This window comes from Morone saxatilis, unplaced genomic scaffold (assembly GCF_004916995.1).
Source record: "Morone saxatilis isolate NCDOM2014 unplaced genomic scaffold, NCSU_SB_2.0 Contig2, whole genome shotgun sequence".
Lineage (NCBI taxonomy): Eukaryota > Metazoa > Chordata > Actinopteri > Moronidae > Morone > Morone saxatilis.
The window spans coordinates 18,673,620-18,680,123 of record NW_023339762.1 but is presented as its reverse complement, the minus strand read 5'-3'; the positions used below and the strand labels follow the sequence as shown (position 1 = coordinate 18,680,123).

General features: G+C 39.1%; 1 protein-coding gene across 2 annotated transcripts in view; it reads left to right on the top strand.

Moving 5' to 3' along the window:
* Window positions 1-6,504, top strand: part of shank3a (SH3 and multiple ankyrin repeat domains 3a) — a 143,199-nt gene that overhangs the window by 99,766 nt on the left and 36,929 nt on the right. The gene's annotated exons all lie outside the window — the stretch shown is intronic.

The window sequence follows — 6,504 nt, the reverse complement described above, 5'->3', positions numbered from 1 at the left end:
AGGAAGAGGTTTCTGGGGAAGGCACGGTCAAAGGGAGGACAGGCTGTTCCCGCAGACTATGGTGGGGAAGAAGTTCAGATTGGAGGCAGTATGACCACGGATAGGTTAAGACAACACACACACACACACACCACACACACACACACACAACACACACACACACACAGACACACCACACACACACACATACTGCACACTTAACCATTGCTCTGTCCATGGTGCTGAAAACAAAAGTCCTGTAGCTCTTGCTATGGTGTCAGAACATCTGCTAATGTATTATAAACAATCTGGCAGTCAAAACGTTGATGTTTAGGCCTTAAGTGATGTAATTAATTAATTGTTGTAATTCTTAAATTAATTAATTGTAAATACCCTAAAACTACACCACAGTACACTGTAAAAAAACAACAACTATGGTGTAAACAGGCTAAGCAAGGTAGTCCATCTCTTAAGGCTCTTAAGGTTTTTGGTAATTTCTCTTAAAAAGAATTGGCCTTTCCTTGTTCATTAGATGATATTTGCCACCCATGCTGACTCTGTATTGTCTTGAGTTTTCCACTAATAGACAAGCTTTTAGGAGCTAATAAATCGCAGGTGCATTGAAAAGGTCAACCAGTTAAGCGTGTGTCAAAAAGATGTAGATAGGGCCAGCATCAATTGTAAGATTAAGGGACATTTTTCAGAAATGCAGCAAACTACTATTTCATAATTCACATGTTCCATACATATATTTTCTTAATTATCTCCACCTTCCTGGGCACAAACTTATATCATATCATAGCGAAACAGTAAACTAAAATGTGTATGTTTCTGAAAACATTTTAGGCAAGAATAAGCAATGCATTTGATTTAATCAGCACTGCCTAGTTTTACAATTTAATCTGACTTTTGTGAGCCTGTGCATTGCGCTAGATGGACTCACTAAGAATGAGTTGTCACTCACAAGGTAGCCACCCCCTAAAGCATATCCTGCTTATTGTCTGTTCTACTCTAAATGGGACCTTAATTTACTAAATGAACATCTTGCTGTATTGAAGAAGACTTGAAACTAGCAATTGAGACCATAAACTCATTAGGAAACTGTTTACTGAGGTAATAAATCAAGTCGGGTCATTTTGCCATTAGGTTGAATACAATCATACTTCTTTTTGGAGCCAGTAGAGTCACCTCCCACGGGCCATTAAAACAAATGCAGCTTTAATCCACTTCCAAGTTTCAGCTTTTCTCCAATAATGTAGATTTCTATATCGATTATTTTGTTAACAACGTGTTCTAAATGAATAACGATGTTTAAATGAATTAAATTATTTATTAATAGATTACTATCTAGAGCCAATGTTTGGTTTGTCCGTTCTGGGCTACTGTAGAAACATGCATAAAAGAGTCTAAGCTATTGAAAACACAACAATTCTTATTAAGGTTATCCTACACTAATGAAGTGTTTGACTTTTAATTTGAGTGTTTTTCTAATTTCTTATTACAGTGTTTTAACATGCTCAAATTGAGTGTGATTAAAAACTTGTGGCATAAAACAGTGTGTGGAAAGCGCACACATAATTACAAGTGACAGGCTTAGTTCAGTAAATTGCACTGGAAAAGAGTATTGCATGTTTATGTATTATGTTTTTTAAAATTGATGAAAAAACGCCAACCTTAAATCCACCCACACTTTTATTCATGGTATCAGTAATCTGTGATGTTCAATGTATTTTGGGAGATTTTGTAAATTACTTTTTTGTGTAACTTCTTTACCAGAGGATGGATGCACAGAAAATACACAATCAAGGATAAAAAAAGAACAAAACAGGCCCAGTCATTAATGAAAGGGCATTAACACTGTGAATGGTCAGCTGTTTAAAGGTCACTTTTACACACTTTAAATACTGTATATGCTGACCATGATGAATCTGCCATCCATGCTACTGTGACAGATTTGAATGGAACCCTTCAACTGGGACTCAAAATGGGTCAACATTCCTGTTTAGACTTTAATTTGATTAACAGATGGCACATTTCATGTTCTGTGGTCTGGAGGCAACAAAATCTGCAGCAGCATTACAGAAAACATCTGGACATTGTGTGAAAACGTTCAATGAGTCAGCAATTACATATATTGGAAAAGGACAAGTTTGCCATAAATATCTCTCTATTCCTTACGTGTTTATCATGCATCTCCTGGGACCTATTTCTGGAGCAATTGGGGCATTCTCCCTTTTCAAAGGGTTGTTGGGGGATTGAGGTTACCTCAGAGTAGGTGTGAAGAGATGAAAAAGGCCGGAATCTCTAAATACCCCATTTAAATGCATTGTGAGAAAAAGATAGGGGAAGGTGGGAAAGAAAGGGCCAGATAGCGAGGGAGACGGATGGTAGAGCATACACTAAAGGACAGCAAAGTGGAGATGGCAGAGCGTGTCTTTCAGAGAGGTAGAGAGAAAAAGAACGAGGATAGTGAGGGAGGGAGGGAGATGAGCCTGATATTGAGCCCCACTCACTCATAAATCCTAAAAAACTCAGAACCCTCAGATACCTATTTCTATTGCATCAAAAGGGCCTTCTGCCTCCCTTGTCCTTCCGCTCTGACGCTATGTATGGTTGTTTCCCTCTCTGATATTAAACTGGGATGCTTGCTGTTCATTTTTAATCATCAGCATGTGTTTATTGTTTCTGTTAATAGTTCATCATCAGAAACACTGAGCACCTTTTTAAAGACACAGTGGGTCCCTGAGTTAATCGCTATCTCTTGTTATATGGCAAATACAAGTCAAAATCTGTCAATTATAAGAGAGAGGGAGTTGTGTGTTTGGATGTTAATTGGAAAACCTTTGTTTAGAATGTGGTTGAGGTCTTCTTTGACCTTCTGATTTACTAACACACATGTTGTCTTAGACGACAACTCAAAATGTTTCGGTCCAGTTTTAGCTTACAAAAAGTTAGTCCGTTTTTTTTTGTCAATGTTATTGTAGGTACTGGAAACTGGACTAAAGGTGACAGTATCAAATGTTTGGTAAAGCAACATTTAACTCTCTTAACACTTAATGATGTGCGGGCAACCCACAACCCGTGGGTAGGGTGCATTCGGGTCAAAGCGTTCTGATAAGTTATTAATAACTTACAGAAATATTGCGTACAATAGTCCACCTTCCACCTTCTCTTCCTCTGTTGCTGTCACTCTCTTTCTCTATCAAACACACACACAGCAGTGCTGTGAATTTCAGCAACAAGCGCAACCAGTGGGTAGCTCAGCTGGTCGCTGCTTGCAGTGTGACGAAATAGGTTAAATCCAGGAACTGTGGACTCTATTCTTTTTCTGCACATTGCAGCCAGACACTAGGCTGGAAAAGACAGGAGGCGAGGCTAGACTTGCACATTTTCTTGTGTGAGAAAGAGAAAGAGAGAGAGAGAAAAAAAGAGACAGTTCAAGTCTTTAGCAGCAGGATCATCCCGATAAAAAGTGCCAGTCCTGACAATTGTGCCTTCATAATGAATAAAGGTGGTTTGCGGGTTGGGTCTCTTACTTATTGGGGGAAAATATGATGCATTTTTTGACTGTCTGATTGCCCACCACTAACATTTCTGTCCTGTCTTATCTTGTCAATGAAAAGAAAACATAAATTTCATCATATTTTTTATTATCAAAGGCCATTTATAGGTATTTTAGTGTATAATCACCTGAATATAGGAATCATTGTGTTTTTGTTAATTTAGATTAAGCCATTTGTATCTACAGAAGCCGCCGGTTGCCTTCCACGTGGGCCACCATATTTCTACAGTATCCTAGAACGGCAAATTAAACTATATACCTGCTTAAAATGTTGACAAATAAAATATTTTTAAATTTTCAAGTTCTCGCACTTAGATAGACATATACATAAAGTGGATTTAATTATAATTATGTCTAATGATCAAAATTAAACTATATTATACAGTACAATATATTTAATATATAATATAATAACATGCTCATTTCTGAATCTACTGAAGCATTTCAAAGCTAATCTCACCCTCATCCCTAGATTCATCAACAGTGATAGAACAGCAGAATAACACAGGATGACACAGTATCACACACACTGGGACACACTAAAACACACAGAGTTGTTTATCTGAAGGCAACCATTGAGGCGTCACTGACAGTTAGGGCAATATGTCTCAGCCTAGTGAAGCAGGAATAACAGCACTGTCTACAATTAAGTAACCCTACTGCGCTCTCTCTCTCTCTCTCTCTCTCTCTCTCTCTCTCTCTGCCACTGTACATCACCCATGAGTCATGACTCTGAAAGTGCTATCCCTCTTTATCTATCTATGCCTCCAAGTCTTTGCTCTCCTCTCTGCCAGGTTTTAAAGAGCAATGGTGGAGACTGGGATAGACAAAAAAATGGGATGATGAAAAAAGCAGTTTCAGTTTGGGAGAGGGAATGGGTAAAGGCAGCTAGCAAGCAAGAGAGAGAGAGAGAAAGCAGGTGGCCATGTGAAAGAGGCACAGTTTAAACCATCACTGACTCTCTTGGCTGTTATCTGTCACCCCACTGCTCCTCTCTCTCTCAGCATGGTCAGGGCTGACTGCAACCAACAGTTCAGCTCCAACTGGTGCTCAAGGGGACAGAGAGAGGGGAGGAAAGACAAAGGGGTAGTGTAAAAGTTAACAGAAAAAAAATAGGAAAGATGAGTGTATGAGCGACTGATGGAGAAAATGAAGGCGAAAAGCAAAGACTATTGAGTGAATTCATTAAGAGTACAATGAGTGATGCAGTGTTGAAATGCTGCTGGCTGTGGGCAAATGGCTAATATGAGTTTTTGTTGGGGAGGTGTGTGGTATCCGCATGTTATTATAAATCATTGTACTGTTTAAGGTAAATAAAAAAACTCTCCAGACTACTGAGAGTCCAGCATCAGTAGTCATCATCTTCCCCACTCCTTTACACACACATAGCACACATGCTGCTGGCCTGTATGTGGAGGTTAATAGTAGATGTTTACCCGTGGTAATGGAGGGGATAATGATGTGAGTATGAACTGCTCTTCCCTTTCTAATGATGCTACCAAATTGCCGGGGGCCAGTAATTTCCAGCAATAGTACTGTTAATCTGTTGGCTACAATCTGTTTAGATCTTACAGCCCTTCAGCTGAAAGACCCCACCCCCCATCCTTTCCATTTTGCTATACCTGCCATAGGATATTGGCTTGCTACAGACAAATAAACAGACCAAATGGTAAGCACTATACATTTTCACAATTTTTTATCCAATTTTCATTATATCAGCCTTAATTTTTCATTGGTTGCCCTGCAGGCTCAGATGTCCTTAAGGACCTCTACACACATACACTCACATCATAATAATACGCATTCTTCTCTGTTATGGGATAAGCAATGCTTGATTTTCTTAATGGTTTGATAGCTTAACAAGCGTGCAAACTTTTATTTCTTTTCTCTTTGTGCTCATTCACTCTATTCCCTTGCTCTCCTCACACCGCGGCACAGTTGAATGACTCACAGCCGCATGAATCAGCCCAGTCAGATCCAGCCTGAGCTATTTTTAGCTTGCCCATTAAGAAGTTTTGGAGTGTGTCTGCACTCCCCTAGAATGCTTAAACATCAGCTTTGCTGCGGCAGCTGAGACTGACATGGGCAGAGCAAGTTGGAGGGTAGGGTGGGAGAGAGAGGTAAGAAGGGATCGAGAGATGGTGCAATGAATTGGTGAGGGATCATACAGGAAGTCATCTGGTCAAAACTGTGGAAATATTATCATAGTTTCCCCAACAGTTGTGGGTCTATGTGTCCTTTTTATAGCTTGGTTCTTCCCCACTAATGTCTAAGGTGCAAGGTGAAAAGGTATCTCTACTACACTGATGGATTTCAGCCTGTTTAACAACAGTGTCACCTTAGAAGATGGATACAGAGGGCTGTATTTTAATTGCGTAGAAGAGGACCTGCTCCCTCTGTAGATAGAAATGTTTCATTCTAATGTAACAAAAACACAAATTTTTTTATTTACAGGTAGAATTAGATTATTTTTTAAATGTGCAAAATATTAAATGTCAAATGCAGTGTATACACAGATGAATACATACATACATACCATGCCCTTGTGTGTGAGTGATTTGTTTTGATTGTTAAAGAGTACATTTAAGCTATGTGTCAGTCTGCTAACACAGCATTTACCTGCTTGATAGGACCCTGGCTACGTCAATCCTTTATCTCTTTTCCATTTCCCTTTCTTTCGCTCCTGTTTCATCTTTGTAACTGTCCTTTCTAGTGTCAGTTTTTTTTTTTTCAGTTTGTCATGTTATCAGCAATTTATGAACAGCTGCAGTGTTCACCGTTCACACGAAGAGTGTCTCACTAACACGCTGAATATGATTGTTTTTGTGTGTTAATAAGGCCAGTCACACCGAAGACATGTTGGTAACACCAGCATCAAATCGCTGTTTCTCCCTTTATTGTATACTTCATTCATGCTTAAGAGAAAGAGACATTGACCAACTTAAAGAGGAACTTGGCAACTT